We start from the raw sequence: 22,063 nt of genomic DNA, 5'->3' as shown, positions 1-22,063 counted from the left end.
ATTAAATAGGTGTTACTAACCTCCCTGATCCCCATCCATACTGTTCTGAAGCTCACTGGGTTCCACTGACTACCACTTCCTGGTCTTGACACCTAGGAAATGGAACAAAATGCATGCTCGGCCATTCACTGACTGCTGCACTGACCAGCCTAAGCCACCGATTGGCTGAGAAGTTGTTTCCTGTTTGACAAGAGGCGACTGGGAGGTGGGGATCATAAGAAGGGCAGCAACAGAGGATCAGGGAGGTGAGTATTGCTTATTTAATTGTTCACCCAATATTTCTCATTTAAAAATAGAATTACCCCACCAATAACCCCTTGAATCTCTGAAGGTTCTCAGCACTGGAGATATGTGACCATGTCCTCTTCTCAGCCTGGCATAGCAGAAGAGGAGGTGTCTAACTGCTGAGGAGCATGGAGAATGGAGCAGCTGGTCGCCACCCTTCCATTCATTCTCTATGGGAGCTGTGGAGTACACATTTCAGCTGTTTCCGGGAACTTCTATGGGGTCCATACTCTATTCTAATGGGTCGTTCTTGACAACATGGAGGCTCCTGATCGCTGTGGCTAGGGGTGGGGATAGGGATAACTTTCTCAGATGGGAATACTCCATTATAGGTAGCTGTCCAGTTGAGAAACTCAATACTCAAAACTTAATTCTAAGTTAATGGGGGACCCTCTGTTCAAGACGCTCATCTCTGGGCTAAAGTGTAGAGCACAAGTGTCAAACCCACCGCCTTCCAGCTTTGGCTTTGGCTGTCCAGGCTGTCCAGGCATGATGGGTAGTTAAGCAACAGCTGGAGGGCGGAGGGTTTGACGCCTCTGGTGCAAACTATTTCTTGTTCCGGAGGACCTGTGCTGTCCAGCACTACAAAGGAAGCCCATCGATATAAATGGCCACTGTGTAATGTTTCATTTCACCTGTGGTGGCGCTGCAGGTAAATATGGGATCATATTTAGGATGCTTGTAATGAGTGTCCAAAGCGGAGAACCCCACCTAGATGATGGTTTTCAGCGAAGGGGTTAAAAAAAGTTAATGGTTGTCAGCTTATTCATCCTCCATTATAAGCATGAGAACACGGGCTGTGATAATAGACATCCCCATGATATAACACATAAGTGCCACAGCTGTGTCAGCGCGCTGCCAAAGGTCATGTGCAATATCAATCACATTGAAATGAGTAAAAGCAGCAAATGTTATAATATGATCGCACACGAATGTCCTGTGGTTATTACAGTACAGGCTCCATCAGGCTGGATTTCCTTTACTGGCATGACGTTGTGCAATCAGGACCGGAGCGATTTCCCAGAAATGTGGGGTCCAGATAAATTCCACAATGCAAGGATATGAGCTGATCACTATGGAAAGTAGAAAGCTTGTATCCACCCACAGACTGGTTAGTGGTGAGAGAGGAACCATATTTCACCAGAGAGGCACTGATTTATACAGGGCTTGTGTTATGTTGGATGTTGTCCTGAGCTACCCCTTCCCCTTCATGGTGTATACTAATATAGTGTTCAGATACAGCATCACACAGTATGGTGTATATCAGTGCTGTGTGTTGGCCGCATACTGTGACTCTTTTAAACTATAAATGAAAACTGCACGTCCAAGCAGCAGCTATAAATGGAGCCTATTACGTCGAATAAGACCCTGGTGGAAGAAACCTCTAGGGAACCATGGCTGAAGAATTACTCTTGCTGTGGGCTTAGAAGATTAAAAGGGTTGTGTCATAAAGTAAAGCTGGTAAAATCAGATGTGTACCACATTTATATGTAAAGGAATACAAATGTGCTGTTTATAGTACGTCACTTCCCCATGGATTTAATCAGTCTCTGGTTTCCTCTCTGAACTGTGACCCTGTTGTTACCATACAATGGTACACACACTTTCCCACAAGCTTGCAAGTGGACATCATCTGCCAGTACTTCCTGGAGATTGTAGTTGAACTGAGCATGCCTGACCTACCTTAGCGGGTCATAACCAAGGGCAACAGGCAAAACAAAGAAGACATATGGGGGATCAGTCGATATTCGGCCGTTCAAGGACACAAACAAGTGCCAATCAGCGAGATCTTCGCTAGCTTGCAGTGCCTTTCAAATTAATTTAATTTCCTAGGAACGCTCTTAGACAATAATTATGTATAAGTGAGGGATAGGTGTTTTTGCTAGTTCTTCTGATGAGAGAAGGAAAGGTAAGACATGAAGGTATATCTCTATCTCATACTTACCCTGTCTCTGAAACCAGAGTTCTTATAGCTATACCACTATATAGGCAAGTCGGCCTATAGGTCCCCCTCCCAAAGTCATGTCCCCTTTTTGCTTAGGGATATGGGGGAGAGTTTAAAGAGAGTAATGATATTTTTTTCTTATAATTTATTGCTGTAATAAAATTATATTACTTCATAATATAACTTCAATAAAATAAATGTATAGGTTTTTATTTACATATGCACTTCTGTTGACTGGCAGCAATAAGGAGCCTCTCTGCTGCCACCAATAATGTGGGCGGTCTAAGCCCTGCAGTTCTGGTCCCCTGTTCTGATCCAGCATTACTGATACAGAGCCTCCGCACACCGAGCAGTCATTACTATCACCGCTTGCTTTCTCAGCGTTTCTAGCCATGGGGTTATGATAATGTAGGTATTGGGTTGTTAAGTAATATGTATTTGTACACTACTGTCACTGTAAATTTATGTATGTTTTTTTATCTATTGGTATGCAAGTATGTGTTGGGAATGTATGGAATTTGCTAGAAGTTAACATAATGAGGTGTAAGTTGCTGTCATGTCTCCTCAAAATTCCCCTGAGGAAGTTACCAGATGGTAATGATACATGTGGGGAATTACCAAACACGTGTTTATTTGACCTATGTATGTGACCTATATTGATAGATATTGGGGATTTTCTTCATTTGCTCCACCTGTTTACACCTGACAACCATTTATGTGTTGTTTTTCTGGGGCACACTGGGTGAAGAGCCCATACAGAATGGCACTGTGGGCCATAGGGTACCTGCAGGCAGGCTGGACCTTGTGGTGCCACAGCCTTGTCATAGTCTAGGATCGGACGTAATGGAAAATCATCCGTCGGTAGTTGTTGTAGACCTTATACCGGCATCTGGCTGTGGTTGGTTGCTATGGGCAGCAACAAGGATCTTACTAAGATGGCGTACATTATACATCTCCACCAAACATCCAGCAAATCCTAAGAAAAAAATAAGGAACAATATAAGTCTAATCAAACTATGAGATTTATCAAGCCTGAAACAGTTGAGCAGTTGCCCATAGCAACCAGATTTCAGCAGGAGCTCGGTGACTGCAGCATTCTGGTTGCTATGGGCAACTGCTCCACTTTGAAGTTGCACAAGTTTTAATGGATCTCCCCTTTAAAAGAAATTCTTAGAATGGAAGCAGCGAGGAAGCCGCGGCTCTGACAACCGGCACTGCCTGGACAGTAATAAACAGGAAAGACGCTTCCTCATGAGAACACAGCTATTTCCTCCCTGACCTCCCAGAGCCGGCCAGTTCATTCAATGTCTGTGATAAATTACATACAGTGAGCTACACCAGGCCTCCTAATAGTGTTATTCACATCCATGTTACAGCAAATACCTAGCAAGGAACCTCACTTTACATGGGGGTACCTGATACAGAGACCCCCTTTAGGACATATTTCCAAGAGGACTACAGACTGTTCATGTCACACATGTTGTAGTGCAGGGATGAGAATATAATATATATATATATATATATATATATATAAAATTTGTGGCAGTAGTAAGTGGGAGCATAAACCCTCTGCCGCCACCAGCGGTTGTGTCAGGAACTTCAAGTGTGCACAAGCCCTGGTCCCAGCATAGTTACATATCACTAACACTGCTACATGCATGTTAACTATACCAAGCTGATTTGGTCTCTCGTTCGTGCAGACTTCTCAGAGCTATATACCAATGTTCTAATGATGCACTCACAGCCCACACAGCTACAGCAGTGGCCAATACACACCACTGCAAGTGCAAGCCCCTCTCTTCCACAGCCAGTGGTCCCTTCACTGGCTCACAGCACTTTGTAACATCCAGGTCCCTTATGTCAAAGCAAAATTACTACTCCTATTATGAAGACTCACACTCACTTTACAGAGACCTCCTGATACACAGGCCTCTGCCACCTCTGCTGGCCTCTAGGACACCAGTGCCTTTTTGACCTCCAGAGCTCCTGCCTCTTCTAAAGAATGCAATGGGACAAGCCAGTACCGTGATCTTCAAGCCCAGGCCCAATAGCTTCATTGGCCAACTACTGGTTCCCCAGGTGCCTCCCGCACCTTTTCTTGCTCCATGCCTCCTCCATAAGTCTTGTCACTAGGCCCAGACAACTGCACATCATGCAGCCTCAGCCACTGTCTGTTCACTTCCTGGAAAACAGTATATATATAATTTTTTTATATACACAGTATATATAAAGAATAGGCAATACCACAGTACAAATCTTGCCACGTTGAACTATGTTTAAAAACAGCATAGTAGGGAATATACAGCAAATATACATGAAAACCTACAGTCCTTTATGTAAACAGGAAAGTGTGAACCTGTTAAATCCCGTAAAGTGTTATAACTTTGTCTGATGGGATTATATCCAAAGACGGATCACCTTCAAATGGTTTACTAGACTGATAAGTGTGACCTGGCGTTAGAGCCAAAATTCCAAAGTGTTTATTTATGTGCCAGTTTGTGCCAAGTTATCATAACCTGCTATAAACACTGGGATGGTTGTGTATTACATTATGCCGTGTGCATGTCAGTGGAATATATGGAGATAAAGGTCCGTATATGAATGAGTTATAGCATCTTAACTTGACATACCATATATGAGTGATCAATGGGGGTCTGAGGGTTTGAGCCCCCACTAATTCATAGAATGGGGGTACCCAGTACCATCTACCCATTGGGCCACTCTCTGTCTGCTATGTTTTAATATTCACATAGAAATCAATGTGATCATGCATCTACTCAGTGGAAACAGATCATAGGATACCCTGGTTTAAACAAAGTGATGCACCAAATGTTAACTGTTTCACAAACTTTGTTCCTGAACCCAGACTTCCAGTGTGACACAGTGCTCTCTGCTGCCACCCCTGTCCATGTCAGGAACTGTCCAGGACATACAGCAGCAGAGTACCCCTTTAAGCACCTGCTTTAAGAGGGATTAGTATATAAATGCCTAATGTATTGCTATGAGGAGGGTAGGATTTAGAATTAGATTGAAAATGTAAAATTTGTATTCCTAGTCCGCGCCATTGACAACCAATATTATACAACATGCTTCAAGGGGTGTGGGTTGGGCGATTGTCCTAGAAGTATTCCCACTAGTCCAAGAGGGATAAGTTGTAAGTTTTAAAGAGCTTGATAGTCATATTTACTGTTAGCAAGGTAGTGCATTGCTACAACTGCATATGCCTCTCTTATACAAGGTTGGCTGTGCCTCAACACAAAAGCTTAAGGAAGCTGAAGAGGGACAAAAAGCCTCAACACAATCGAAAGACTTTGCCTTTCTTTCGCAAGAGTCTAACTATATAGCTTCCTCTGTTATCTCTCCCTTTCTCTCTTTCTCACAAGAAGATCTGGAGATAAACATTTCCCCTTTTGCCCTCTCCTTTTTTAATCTTTATTCTAAAACAATTTCTCTTTTACAAGTGTAATGATGCATGCAATTTTGTAAATCTTATCTGTTTGTGAATGGTACCAGATATGCAATGACATTTTATTTTCAATTGATGAGTTACAGTTTTGGCATTAACCCTTTAAGCTTCAAGAGAACAGCAATTCTTCAACCATGATTCACTAGAGGTTTCCTCCACAGGGGGATTTTCCTCTCCTAAGTACTAAAAGACAACACTTTGTGATTTGTGGATTAATTTTGTTTAGCAAAATTTTCAGTTTTTGTCTGAACTTGTAGTTCCAAGTTATACATTGATGGTATTAAATAAGGTGTAGAAAAATGTGTAAATAAATAGATTTAAAATAAAATCTCATAGTGGTGAGCAGTCTGAGTCTTGGAAGTGTCCCGCCTGGTAACACCATCCAGGGGTGGGCACAATGTTTAAACACAGGAGTGAGGATCATCAGTAGGGTCATTAATGTACTTAAAGCAACTCTGTACCCACAATGTGACCCCCCAAACCGCTTGTACCTTCGGATAGCTGCTTTTAGTCCAAGATCTGTCCTGGGGTCCGTTCGGTGGGTGATGCAGTTATCGTCCTAAAAAACAACTTTTAAACTTGCAGCCCCGTGCCAAATGGCCGTGGCCATGCATTGTGTGTGCATTAGGCTGGCACAACCTCTCTGTCCCTCCTCCCCGCCCTCCTCATCATTAGGAATGCTCCAGGCAGATTTTCTAATATTCATCACCTGTGTCAGCACGGCACATGGGCTGGATCGTTAAGGCACCTATGCAGTATTCACTGCAGAGGAATAGAAAAGAGGGTGTGGAGGAGGGACAGAGGGGTCGTGCAAAGTTAGGGCACAGATACTCCAAGACACGTTTGGCATAGGGCTGCAAGTTTAAAAGTTGTTTTTTAGGACAATAACTGCATCACCTGCCGAACGGACCCCAGGACAGATCTTGATTTAAAAGCAGCTATCTAAAGGTACAAGTGGTTTGGGGGGGACAGATTGTGGGTACAGAGTCGCTTTAAAGTAGACTGGCTCTGCTAGAATGGCAAGCCAGAATATGCCACCCACTTTATTGCTGTCTCGCTGAGTGCTGTATATCAGATGGCTGGGAATCTTACAGAATTCGTGAATCCAAGTGGCCTAATACTTCTTGTGATTGTTTTAGTCCTGTGGGTTAAATAAAGCTGTGCCCATTTTAACACAAAAAAGTGTGTTTTGTGCCTCCATTTCATAGTCTGTGTTCCCTGTGGTAGGATTTGTTTTAAAGGCGAAGTCCGGAAAGGCAGACTTTATAGGAAAAGTGCCAGGGGGGTGGAGCCTGAAAAAAATAACATGCCCTCACCTCCCTGGCTTCAGCGCTGATGCCGGCTTCTGGTCTGAGTTGGGGCACAGGATATGACATGTGAAGTCCGCTCAGCCAGTGAGCGTCTATAATAGGGTCACGCCTCGGCCACTGACTGGCTGAGCGAGGACTGAAACGTCACAACCGGGGTCCCAACTCAACCAGGAAGTGGGTGAGGACCCAGGGGACCAGAGCAGCTTTACGCAGCATTAGCGATGGAGCCGGGGAGGTTAGATTACAGTATTTCTTTTAGCCTCCCCAGCCCTTTTACAAAGAGTCAACCTGCCTAAACTTTCCCTTTAAGAAAGGGGACAGCCTTCTGAAATGCTGGTAGTTATAGTTATAGCCAAAGTTTAGAAACCATTGCACTAAGCCAACATGAGAACAGAATATCCCTGAAAACCAGTGGCGTAGCTACCATGAAGGCAGGGAAGGCGACTGCTATAGGGCCCCTACAGGAAGGGGGCCCGAGGAAGCCTGCTCTGCCTTCATGGTAGGTACTGTATGCCACTGAGAGCCGACCTTTGTACCCCGCTCTTCCAGGGGTCCAGAGAGAAAGAGGGACCTACCACTGCACTGTTCAGCCCCCTCACTGTAGTGCTGGGTGAGAAGGATGAACACCAAAAGGAGAGGAACAGAGGAGCAGGACCTGCCAGGTCCTGCACGGTACAGAAGGAGAGGGATGAAGGACCTTATGATCACATGACCCAAGGGTCCTCAATACTTCTATGTGAAGATCAGCCTGGGCTACAGGAGGAGGAGGGGGGAAGCCTGGGAGCTGTATGTGCTGTGTATGTGGGTCAGTGAGTGTGCATATGTATCTATGGGTATATACGTATGTGTATGTATCTGTGGCTATATATATATATATATATATATATATATATATATATATATATATATGTATATATAGTCTGTAACACTGGTGTATATGTGTGTTTGTGTATGTCAGTAGTGTCTCAAGTGATTGAGAGGTTTGCTCCCAAAGATGTTCTGCAGCAGCTTCTATTAATGCTGGGCTCTAATAAAAGAACCCACCATTAATATCTGCTGCATTTTCTTTTATTTCTGGTTGAGTATTTCTTATTACACTGAGATGATTTCCCTGTGTACAGTCTATTCATGGTGTATACATCAGCACTAGTGTAATCACATTACAGCGTATATATGTGTGTATGTCAGTGGCGTATCTGTATATATGTTAATGGTGCCTCTGTGTGTGTATATGTGCGTCATTGTCTGTGTTTGGCAGTGTGTGTGTGTGTGGGGGGGAGGTAGCGTACAGGATTCATGGGGCCCCGTACAGTTTTTTGCTATGGGGCCCCATGAATCCTAGCTGCCCCCATGCTGAAAACCATTGCATAATAACAAGATCATCAAATGGGTTTTAGGCAAAAAGTTTCTAAAAGGTTGTGAAACGTAACATCAGCCCGACCGCGTGCATTAGAGAGCGATTGTTTTCACTGAGGTCATTCAGTAGTGTTGATGGGAAATAATTAACTAGAAAGCCACTTTACGCCCGCACCCATGTGCATTTTCTACATATCTGCTGAGACCTTCGCTATCTATCAAATCCAATCAATTACATCTCAGAAATGTTTTCTCTCAGCTTATTAATATTTAACCGGAATGACTGAGATGTGACTTCGCATCTGGAGCATATCATCGACGAATACAGGTAAAAACCCTGGCTCTATGTTATTAGCCAGGGATCATGTGACCTTCAATGGCTTAATGTAGAAAGGGAAATGGTTTCGTGGGATGCAAATGTTTAAGAGGAGACCAGAGGGACCATATATATATATATATATATATATATATATATATATATATATATATATATTCTTTTAAAGGGGAACTATGATCAGGTAAGACGAATCTAACCTGCTGATATGTCCCTATTGGACAGGAGACAACAAGGAGGAAGGAATGTCTCTTACCGTCATTCTTGGCGCTGTTACGGTGCAGTTAGTTGTTTGCACCACGGTCTGGTAAGACCGCTAGGAGAGCTTCCCGCCCCCATAACGCCAATTCGACTCGCCCCTCCATTGATTATAATTAGAGAGGGGTAGGCGGGGCGGGGGCGGATCAGTGCTGTGGGGGTGGGCAGTGCGCCTAACGGTGCCCCAATCTAAAAAATCAGTTTGGCTACAACTTTTGTTTGCTTGTTATGATTTGGAGCAGCTCAGGGACCAGATAACAAGCAATACAAGTCTATGGAGGGAGAAGAGAGTGCCGGTGAATACGCAAAGCAGAGAGAGAAAGACAACTCATAGAGAAAGACCGTATTACCGAACTGTAGAGCACACGACTTACTGCACCGAAACGGCGCCAAGGAGGAAGATAAGAGACATACCTTCCTTTTGGTGTCTCCTGTGTAATAGGGACATATAGATTTGTCTAACCTGCTGATAGTTCCCCTTTAATATATTATGTAATAGAGGAGACTCTATATAATGTTGGCTGACACTTAGGCTTCATGTATCCTCCTCTCACACATGTACTGCATAGGTGACCTCCAGTGCAGCCTTCAATTTTAGTGTGAAGATAACCTTAGGTCTTAAATGGTATTTCCATATACTTCGATGTATCTGAAAGTTGTCTATTAGTTAGTCTTTCTCTCTCTGTATTGCGGGTGTGTTCCCAGGCACTCTCTTCTCCCTCCATAGACTTGTATTGATTGTTATCTGGTCCCCGAGCTGCTCCAAATCATAACCAGTAAACAAAAGTTGTGGTCGAACAGATTTTTCAGAGTGGACGACAGTTTAGTAGGGAGGGGGGAGATGCTCGAGGACAAGGGAAGTATTTTATCTGATAAGATATATTAAAGGTTTTTTTTTTTTTTTTTTTTTTTATATATTTTATCTAATAAGATATATTAAAGTTTTTTTTTTAATATTTGAATTATGCTATGTTTGTTAAAAGTACATTACCTATTTAAGGCTAGAAATAATCAAAGACTCAGGGATATTGTTTTTCTGTAGCCACGAGTAAAGGCCCTATTACACCAATTGGCCGTTACGGATGATAATCACTTGGTGTAATAGCTACTGTTAAAAGGCAATGATCAGCCGATATGCACAATGTCGGCTGATCCTTGTCTTTAAACGTGTTGAAAATATTTTCAACAATAACGACCTAATATGGGGGATGATAGCTGCCTTCTGCCCAGAATCTGAGATCACCAATAGCCTGGCCTTTTATAGGAAACCACACACACTTTCTGCACTGTCAGTAATATAGTTTTGTCTACTGTTAGATTTTCTAATTGAAATTTCTTCTAAAAATGGTCTCGAATGTGCGTTCTGCTGTTATATAATTATATATATATATATATATATATATATATATATATATATATATATACATGCGTGAAATACCAATAAATTACCATTAAGAATCTCAATCATCCCAGGTATGAGGTTAAGCTAGCGTACAGAAAGAAACGTCCTGGCAGGCTCGGGAGTGAGATTATGAATTCATTGAATGGGGTCATTTCGTACACGTCTACCTTATTTGTATTCTACTCTAAGATTATTAAAAAAAAGTGCATTGTTTATATGACATAATGTTCCTGTCTTATGCGAAATTCCATAAAGGCATTAGTCATAGGAAAAGGGGGAAGGGGGGTTTAATTGTAATCTAAAGTTTAACAAGCGCCGCTTTTCAAGTAGACGAAAACCTCATTTATTCATTACCTAAGCGGCAGATAATTTTGCATTCAATTAGCGAGATTTTCTAAAAGGCCAATATTACCATTCATTTACCCATGGCCAATTGTGTTACACGTGAGGCATCAAACAATACATTAGTCCTGACTCACAATTAGTTCTCTAAATGGGAAGGGGGCACACTCCTCTATTACATCAAAGCCGCCCTCTATTGTAATAGCTCCATACAATTAGGATTATTAGTGTTACATACCTGCGCAGAGTCTATGCTATGTATAGTATTTGGCGGGATCTTGGTGGAGCTACTTACCCTTTGTTGTATTCACCCATTAGATGGTTGAGGTCCTTGCGGCTCTATTCTCTAAGGCTATGTTCACACATTGTACTATTTTTTTTAAAAGAACGGCTGTTTTTTTTCCCCATTAAAACAACGGCCGTTCTTTTCCTACTGCAATGATATGCATTGACGTCGATGGAACAGCGGCCATTGTTTTCACACAGTGCCCTGTTCAATATATTGTGTGAAAACAAAAGCCACTGTTGTGTTGACTTTAATGCCTATTGCTGCGTTTACAAGAAATGATAATTGGCCTGATCGTACGATTAACGATGTCGGAGTTACGATTTTTTTTTCATAACGATCAGTGTTTAGATGGTACGATATATCGTACAAAAATTCATTTTGCGACCGTTTTGTGATCGCTTAAGCCTATCTCACACATTGGTTAAATCGGTGAACGACTGTTTACAGGGAACAATCTGCGATTTTTTTGCGAACGACGAAAGTCAATTTTAGAACAAGTTGTAAGATCAACATGAACGATTTCTCGTTCGTCGTTTGATCATTCGCACGATAATCATTCCGTGTAAATGCAGCATATTACTGCAGTATGAAAAGAATGGAAAACAATGGCCGTTCTTTTCAAAAATAGTATGTTGAATGAACATAGCTTAAAAGGGTTAGAAAAACATGACCGCTTTCTTACAGAAACAGCACCACTCTAGTCTTCAGTTTAGGTGTGGGTTCTGCAGCTCAGTTCTATTGAAGTGAATGGAGATAAATTACAATACCACACACACCACGTGGGAACAGGGGTGGCGCTGTTTTTGCAAGAAAGTAGCCTTTTTTTTTTATTCCTAGATAACCCCTCTAACTTTTCTGGAGAACACCTCTAAGCTCAGTATTAGGAATTTGCTTACACCTGTCCTGGGCCTGGCATACAGCAACCTCAACCTTTGGGTCAGGAGAAGGGAACCTTGGCTCTCCAGCTGTGACAAAACTACAACTCCCATCATGTCTGGACAACCAAAGCTTTAGCTGTGGCTGTCCAGGCATGATGGGAGTTGTAGTTTTGCAACAGCTGGAGAGCCAAGGTTCCCTACCCCTGCTTTGGGTGAAGAAAAGCTCGGTCACACCTATATCCCAGAGCCTTAGGGGTGTTTTCCTCTGGGTTGTGCAATGTTTAAATTGGATTGCAGCAGCTTCTCATAGCTTCGCCAGTGAAGGGTTAATGAGGTTGTGGTTCAGTCTCATCTGCACATAGATTGAACTGTCACAGTCACTCGCTGTTTATATGGACATTTCTAAGGCAATTTAGGCATCTGATCCGCCCAGGATACTCAGTGGGATGCAGTTTTCCTTTACACAGCACCTCCCCTGACTGCTGACAAGTAGATGAAGCCTGGGCTGGGGTGAACGCACAGAGATGGGATATAATCACACCAGATTTTTTTAAAACGTGGAGTAAAAAAAAAAAACACTGTTTATCTTACAGTTGACATGAATAATTGGTAACCATTTATAAATTGTGTTTCTAAAGTCATTCACAAATCTGTATAACATTCTATTTAAAATTTTCAAGTCTTCCAGTACTTATCAGCTTCTGTGTGCTCTGCAGGCAGTGATGTATTCTTTCCAGTGTGGCACAGTGCTCTCTCCTGCCACCCCTGTCCATGTCAGGAACTGTCTAGAGCAGTAGCAAATCCCCATGTAAAACCCCTCCGTTTTATAACGATCAGCGTTTAGACGGAACGATACATAGTACGGAAAAATCGTTTTCCGATCGCTTAACCTCTTAAGGACAAGTACGTCATGCGCCGGTAAGAGGAGTTCAAAGCGGGGCCGCGCGGCGACCCCGCTATGAACCGCCGCGGTTCCGGGTGCCCCTTGTAGACCAGGACCGCGGGTATTAGCGGGCACAGTCCGATCGCCGTGCCCGCTAATACAGTAATCAGATGCAGCTGTCAAACATGACAGCTGCATCCGATTACCGGACGCAGCTTATCCCTGGTGTGTAGTGGGTGAGATCGGAGGAGCGATCTCTGTACCTGCTGCCGGCCGGGGACCGCTCCAAGATGGCGGCGTCCCCCGCTCGGCACTCGTTTGTTTTCGGCCGAAAGCAAACGAGTGCCGATCTCATTGATCTTTGCTGTATAACTATACAGCAAAGATCTCAATGAGAGATCAAAGTGTATATACTAGAGTCCCCCAGGGCGGCTTCTAGTATATGTGTAATAAAAAAAAAAGAAAAAAAAAAGTATTGTTATTAGTAGAAAGCCCCCTCCCCCAATAAAAGTCTGACTCACCCCCCTTTTCCCAGGTTTTAAATAAAAGTAAATAAATAAACATGTTTGCTATCGCCGCATGCGTAATCGCCCAAACTATTAGTTTATCACATTCCTGATCTCGCACGGTAAACGGCGTCAGCGCAAAAAAATTCCAAAGTGCTAAATTGCGCATTTTTGGTCGCATCAAATCCAGAAAAAATGTAATAAAAAGCGATCAAAAAGTCGTATATGAGCAATCAAGGTACTGATAGAAAGAACACATCATGGCGCAAAAAATGACACCTGACACAGCCCCATAGGCCAAAGGATAAAAGCGCTATAAGCCTGGGAATGGAGCCGTTTTAAGGAACGTATATTTGTTAACAATGGTTTTAATTTTTTACAGGCCATCAGTTACAAGAAAAGTTATACATGTTACATATCGTTTTAATCGTAACAACTTGAGGAACATGCATAACAAGTCAAAGGCGAACGGCGTAAAACACAATCCCCCCAAATAAAAGAAATGCGTTTTGTTTTTTTTTATTTCACCACACTTTCAATTTTTGGGGGGTTTTGCAGTGTACTTTATGAAAATTCAGCCTGTCACTGCAAAGTACAATTAGTGACGCAAAAAATAAGTGCTCATATGGGTTTCTAGGTGGAAAAATGCAAGTGCTATGGCCTTTTAAACACAAGGAGAAAAAAACAAAAACGCAAAAACGAAAAGTGGCCCCGTCCTTAAAGGGTTAAGCCTATCTCACACATAGGTGAAATCGTTGAAAGACTGTTTACACTGAACGATCTGAGAATTTTTTGCGAACGATCAACGATGATTTGAGAACATGTTAAAAGATCAAAATGAATGATTTCTCGCTCGTCGCTTGATCGTTAGCTGCGTTTACACGTACGATAATCGTAGGGGGAGACAGAGAGAAAAGCTCACACACAGATTTTTGTGTCTTTAGCAGAAAGCAGCAGCTGAGAACTGGGGGAAGGAGACTTAATAGATAATAGCAAGTATGGAAGGCATTGTTAGTTTCACCATCAAAAGTTATGTTTACCTATGGAAGAAAAAGTTTTATGGGAATTAGCAATCATTATAAAGAAAACAACCAAGTCACTATAAGCTAGAAGAAAGTAGACTACGTGGGAGACAACAATTACTAGCACTGTGTGAAGTTAACTTCATGACCTCATATCTAACTATGTTGATTGAATAACAAATTGATGGTTAACATACGGGTGAGCCCGGAACCTTTGTATATAAAACAATAGAATGATTCTATCACTATCAAGAGAAATGTCAATGACACACCATCCCCAGCAAATGTAAAAATGGGCTTAAAGGAACCTAATCTGACGGCAGACAGGCATGCTGTATAATATGATATGGAACTATTACTTACATACTTCACTTATTGGAACTGACCCTTATATTAGCGGCTTGGAAAACTAATCCTCTATCTGTTCCCCACGGCTTCTCTTGTGGCCGTAGCTTCAGAACGGAGAGGGAGAACAGACACTGATGAGTGAAGTCACCAGCTGGGCCTGCCTGCTCTATTGACTTTGCTTGTGCTGACATCTATTACAGGCGTCAGCACAGTCATTGAGCGCTGCCTCCCTGTATGCTGCCAGGAAAGCAATAGGAGAGGAGATGTCAGAGCAGAATAGAGCTATTAAAGGGGTTTTACTATGTACAATGGAAAGGTGATGAGTGTCTAACTGGTGGGGTCTGAGAACAGCCAGGACATGGGAGTACTATGTGCCCCTAGTGGAAAGGAGCAGTAGCCACTCCAGTACAGCTTTATGGACCCCCCACCATCACTTATCCTGTGGTCAGGTGCTGAGTAGAGAAGAGGGCAACTCAAGCATGTTTAAATCTATTAGGTTGAAATTTCATTACCGGTGGCTGAAGAAGTTGGATGCAGCCCTAGGGAGTCCCGGAAAACATGGACACAGTCTATGGCCTATTGTTGTATCCATGTTTTCCAGGACCCCCTGGGACTGCATCTAATTTCAACCAAGCTCCAGTGGTGCTCATCTCTAATGCTGAGTATCGTTCATGCGACAACACATTTGGGCCCTACTAAGAAATCTAAAGTGACCGTACTGAAATACATTAATGTTTAGTGATGTCACTACTGAGGTCAGAGGACAGTGATAATGTTCACAGTGATGTCACAGTACATTGATAAAGTGAACAGTAATGTCGCTGTTGTGATGTGGGACACTTTACTTAGAAAAGGTCAAAAATAGTCACAAACAGTGCTCAGGTACAAAAATCAATAATACTGATCCAATAGATTGATAGGTGAGTTGATAAAAGTGACAGAAGTAAGTGTCAGGGACGGGATAGGAGGGCCCCTGCCTAATGTACTATGTACTCTGCTGCGATGTGGTGAAGTGTTTCTATACTGTTGAAGAAATCCTTGTCCTCACGTATGGATGAGTCCCGATATCTCACCTAACCGGCTTCTGCCCCACAATGTCGGGTTTCCATCCTATTGGGGTAGCACAAGTCCCAGGCCCCGGCTCTGGGTGGAGCTGGCTTGTAGTGTCCTTCCTACTAAGCTGAGCGTCAGTCAGTAGAGAGCGGCTTTCTGGCACTGTGCTCTACTGCAGCTCCAGTCTTGAGTTATCCGTCCCTTTTCTAAGGTGGTCAACTGTTCTGCTTTAGCAAGTCAGTCCACAGCGTTGGCCCTGGGTGAAGACTCAGTTATCTATGGTTTCCCTAGGGGTCTAGCACAGCGACCCATAGTGGTTGGTTAACTAGAGGCAAGCCACTATATACAAATCCTGCCCGGCCTGTAGCCAAACACTGACTAACTGACAACTAAAGGGAAGTAGTTACTATAAAGGGCAGTAGCGGTCTTGGGCACCACGCATACCACGCAATTGCGTGGGGCCCCCGACATCCAGGGGGGCCCTGCTCTGGTGCCCAAGACCGCTGCGGCTAACTATGTGCGCTCGTAACGAGCGCACATAGTTACAGGCAGCAGCGGCACTGACAGGGCAGGAGCCATTGGCTCCCTCCCTGTCAGTCACTCTTGTGGCCGCAGGAAGTGTTTTCCCTGCGGTCACAAGAGGCTGCTCTGTGTCTCTGGTGCCGGCGCTCGAGGCGTCACTGGAGTGCCGGTGCCATGACAACGGTAGAGCGGCCTTATGTGACCGCAGGGGAAACACTTCCCGCGGCCACAAGAGGGAAGAGACGAGAAGAGAAGAGGAGACGCCGGACCCAGGTGAGTAAAAATGTTTTTTTTTTTTGTTTTTTTGTGTGTGTTATATATAGGGGGCCTATATAAAACGGGAGGAGCGCACAGGGGGGCTATATAAACGGGGGCAGCGCACAGGGGGCCTATATAAACGGGGGGAGCGCACAGGGGGCTATATAAACGGGGGGAGCGCACAGGGGGCCTATATAAAACGGGAGGAGCGCACAGGGGGGCTATATAAACGGGGGGAGCGCACAGGGGGCCTATATAAACGGGGGGAGCGCACAGGGGGCTATATAAACGGGGGGAGCGCACAGGGGGCTATATAAACGGGGGAGCGCACAGGGGGGCTATATAAACGGGGGGAGCGCACAGGGGGGCTATATAAACGGGGGGAGCGCACAGGGGGGCTATATAAACGGGGGGAGCGCACAGGGGGCTATATAAACGGGGGAGCGCACAGGGGGGCTATATAAACGGGGGGAGCGCACAGGGGGGGCTATATAAATGGAGGAGCGCACAGGGGGGCTATATAAACGGGGGGAGCACAAAGTGGGGGTCTATATAAACAGGAGAGCACACAGGGGGATTCTATATAAGTGGGGTAGTGCACGGGGGCTATATAAACGGGGGGAGCGCACAGGGGGGCTATATAAACGGGAGCACACAGGGGGCTATATACAAGTGGGGGAGCTCACAGGGGGCTATATACAAGTGGGGGAGCTCACAGGGGGGCTATATACAAGTGGGGGAGCTCACAGGGGGCTATATACAAGTGGGGGAGCTCACAGGGGGGCTATATAAGGGGGGAGCACACAGGGGGGCTATATACAAGTGGGGGAGCTCACAGGGGGCTATATACAAGTGGGGGAGCTCACAGGGGGCTATATACAAGTGGGGAGCTCACAGGGGGGCTATATAAGGGGGAGCACACAGGGGGGCTATATACAAGTGGGGGAGCTCACAGGGAGGCTATATACAAGTGGGGGAGCTCACAGGGAGGCTATATACAAGTGGGGGAGCACACAGGGGGTATATAAAACTGGGGGCAGCACACGGGGGGTATATACAACTGGGGGCAGCACACGGGGGGTATATACAACTGGGGGGAGCACACGGGTATATACGACTGGGAGAAGCACACAGGGGGTCTATATAGTATACTGGGGGAGCACACAGGGGGGCTATGTATAACTGGAGGATCACACAGGTCTATATATAACTGCGGGAGCACACAGGGGGGTCTATATACCACTGGGGACAGCACACAAGTGGTATTTACTACTGTCGGCAGCACACAAGGGGTCTATATAACTGGGGGCAGCACACAGTGGTCTTAATTACATTGGGACTGCACAGAAGTGCCTATATGCCTCACTACTATACTGGGGCACAGAACATACCTAATTATTAAGTGGGGGCACAGGGACACCTTTAATCTGTGGGGGCACAGAGGGGCGTAACTACTATATAGGGGTACAGGGGACCTAACTACTGTATGTGTTGGAGCCTAAAATATTTCTCTGACAGATTCTGGAGGGAAGATTCACAGCCAGGAGAAGACTTCAAGGTGGCTCAGGCTGGATGGAGAGAGAAAGAAAAAAAAGTAAAAGACGCTGATCAGAGAAGACGCCTCCTGTAAGTCACTGGATGTAACTGCACTCTGTTATAGGGTCTGTAGTGATAGGGGTCATGGTGTGGCAGTATTATGTTATGGCATCATTGGTAATATCTTCCTGTTTTGTTCAGAGCAGTTTTGAGGTGATATGTAATCTCTGTATGGTGGTAGGAGGGTTATAAGAGGACTACTGGGGGGGGGGGGGGCAGCGCATGTCGAGGAGGGGGGGCATGGGGGGGCCCCAGACATGACTTTGCTTGGGGCCCCAGAAATGCCAAGACCGCCCCTGATAAAGGGAAGTGTGTGTATATAGCTAGACCTTGTATTAGCTGCAGCTGTGCTGTGAGAGTGTGACATCTAGTGGTTGAAGTAAGGAACAGCGACACCCGTCCTAACCTGCGACACTAGAGTGAGAAGAAGAAGAAAGGAAACACATAGTGGGACACTACACAATGTCATAGTAAAAAATATTCGGGGTTATCCAGCAGCACCCTGCTTTCCCAGCTCACATACTCTGAACTAGACTCTATTCAAACCAAGGGGTTCCAGGTGTCTTTATACACAAGACCTACCCAAAACGCAACACATTTAAAGCAATATACACATGGGTTTACATTTACAAAGATCCTTTCCTTACAGAGTATACAAGCATACTTCATATTGTGTCACAGTGCAAGGACAATAACACAGTGATGTCACAATATAGGGACATGGTCACACTGATGTCACAGCACAGGGATAAAGTGTATAGCAATATCATAGTGCAGGGGTAATAAACACAGTGATGTCATAGTAAGGGATAATACACACAGGGATGTCACAGTACAGTAATAATACACAGTGATGTCACAGTACAGGGATAATACACACAATGATGTCATAGTACAGGGATAATACACACAGTGATGTCACAGTACAGGGATAATACACACAATGATGTCATAGTACAGGGATAATACACACAGTGATGTCACAGTACAGGGATAATACACACAATGATGTCACAGTACAGGGATAATACACACAGTGATGTAATAGTACAGGGATAATATACACAATGATGTCATAGTACAGGGATAATACACACAGTGATGTCACAGTACAGGGATAATATACACACAGTGATGTCACAGTACAGGGATAATACATACAGTGATGTCACAGTACAGGGAGAATACACACAATGATGTCATAGTGCAGGGGTAATAAACACAATGATGTCATAGTACAGGGGTAATAAACACAGTGATGTACGTGGATAAGAAATAGGAAAATCTGAGTATAGGTATAATAATCAGTTATGGATAATGCATAGAGAATAAACACAGTGAAGTCACAGTATGGATATAATAAACAGTGATGTCAGAGTGCAGGGATAATAAATCTAGTGAGGTCACAATATGGTAATGTCATGGTAGAGAGTATGTACATAGTGATGTCACAGTATAGAAATACAGTAAAGTATTGCAGTATATTACAGTACTTGGATAATAGACGCAGGGTCACATGAATACATCTATAACCGCTCGTACTGTCAGCTTCCCAGAGCTAATGGACAGACGCGATACATGTCAGAATCAATGAGGCTTCACTCAAATCTATAATAATAACAACCTGCTAATACAAAGACTGCCAATAACCAACAATTCATTATATACAATCCTTCTTAATGGTTCAAGAAAAGCACATTAAGATAATGCAACGCAACACGGCAAGAATATATAATAAGTGTGTACAGTGCTATATGTGTAGCTTAGAACCAGAGAAACCATCCCGCAGTAAATCATATTACATACACAGTAGAGACCATAGACTATACCAGGGATGGGGAACCTGCGGCCCTCTAGCTGCGGCAAAACTACAACTCCCATCATAGATTTTATTGGAGAGTAAACCAATATGTAATAATCATAGTGTATATAGGGCAGTGGTGAAGGTGGTGGGACGGCGGTGCGCATGTTGGGTTACAAATGTATTCTTAAAGGGGTTATGCAAAATTAAGAAAAAAAACACAGCTACTTAAAAAAAAAAACAGCACCACTCATGCCCTCAGGTTGTGTGAGGTATTACACTTCAGCTCCATTCACTTCAATAAAATTCTTTCTATTGATAATGAATGGAGCAGGCTGGATTGGAGCTATGGGGCAGGGCAGTGCTCCTAACGGCTCCCCAGTACCCTTAATGGTCTCACGTGACCATGGAGCACACCATTAACTGCACTGGAAAGGCACCGAGGAGGAAGGTAAGACACATACTTTTCTCACCTGTGCCTCCTGTGGAATAGGGACATATCAGCAGGCTAGATTTATCTAACCTGCAGATAGTTCCCCTTTGAGGTGGAGGGAGCAGGTGGTGGTCAGGGTTTGTATGTGCGGTTTGAATGACGGAATTGTAGGTGAAGGCAGTGGATGTGTGGGAGGGGGAGAGAGCGCAGACATTCACAGATTAGAGGGGGGGGGAAGGAGCGAGATGTGGAAAGATGATATACTCTGTTTTGTCCATATTGAGTTTTAGGAAGTGAGAGGAGAAGAAGGAAGATATAGTTGGTGGACACTCTGGGATCCTGGATAAGAGAGATGACATCAATGGTCACTATGGTATAACAGTAATGCTCAGCTTAAAGTGAAACTGTCACTTAAATGTCACTCTTCAGAAATCAATAGGTACAAATAGTACAAGTGATTTTAGAAAATTCTGTAATAGGTTTTATTAAGCAAACGAGTTTCCTTCTGTACTCAAAAAGCTGTTTTCCTACCTCACCCCTTACTTTAGAAAAAGCAGGATTTCTGAGCCCATTATGCTCTATGGAGAGGGGAGGGGTCGAGGAGGGTGAATGAGCACAGAGAGGAGAAAAGCAGGGCTTTACAAAACACTACATCCTGCAATCTTCTCTTACCAAACTCCCAGACCTGCACTAAATTTCTGACCTCTGAATTCAGTGTTTTATATGCTCACATAGTCTCCAAAAGGCAGAGCTGTTTCTCTCCTCTTCCGGCTCACTCATCCCCCTCGGCCTCTCCCCCCTCCATAGGTTATAATGGACTCAGCAAACCCGTCTTCACTTGGCTCTTTTGTAATGAAGACAGCTTTGCCTGATAATAAACAGATAAGAAGTGAGGGGGGGGGGGGCTGGGAAACAGCTTTTTGAGTACAGAAAGAGGCTTTTTTTAATTCAAAAAAATTAAATGACAATTACATTTTAAGGGTTTGTTCGCACAGCATATGAGACCATCCGTTCCATGTCCCAGCTGGGTCACAGAACGGCCGGTCTCAGAAAAGATCATCCCAGCTGGTACTGCAGTACAGGACGGATAATCATTACAGCGGCTGAATTCTGATGCGCGCCCGCATCAGAATTCCCCACGCTCCATTGTGTGAACTGACAGGGTTTTCTGCGGCCGCCATGTCAGTTTTCTACGGCGCCGCTAGGGATCCCAGCTGGAGTGTACACTATGGGGGATATTTATCAAACATGGTGTAAAGTGAAACTGGCTCAGTTGCCCCTAGCAACCAATCAGATTCCACCTTTCATTTTCAAACGAGTCTGTGAGGAATGAAAGGTGGAATCTGATTGGTTGCTAGGGGCAACTGAGCCAGTTTCACTTTACACCATGTTTGATAAATCTCCCCCTATCTGTATACACTCCGGCCCGGATTCCTAAGATGGCAGCACTACGTAAGTACCGTAGAAATCACGGCCGTTGTTACAACGGACATGATTACTACGGAACTTACATAGTGTGAACATAGCCTAGAATAGGGATATATCTCTATTGACTTAGAGTTATAAAACATAAAATAAAGTGCTGCTTCTTTCTATGCCCTGCTTTACTTTGTTTTAGTTTTTTTCCCCTAGTGTTTTTGCATGGACAGGAGATCTGTATTCTCTGGTTATGGAATAATAGGTGTACACATGCTTATTGCAATTTTCATTTCTTTTGGGTTTGTGGAGAAAATCAAATAAAAAAAGTAAAAAATACAATGATGTGGAAGGAATCTG

The sequence above is a fragment of the Dendropsophus ebraccatus genome, chromosome 3 (assembly GCF_027789765.1).
Source record: "Dendropsophus ebraccatus isolate aDenEbr1 chromosome 3, aDenEbr1.pat, whole genome shotgun sequence".
NCBI classification, from domain to species: Eukaryota; Metazoa; Chordata; class Amphibia; order Anura; family Hylidae; genus Dendropsophus; species Dendropsophus ebraccatus.
This window is presented reverse-complemented; position numbering follows the sequence as displayed.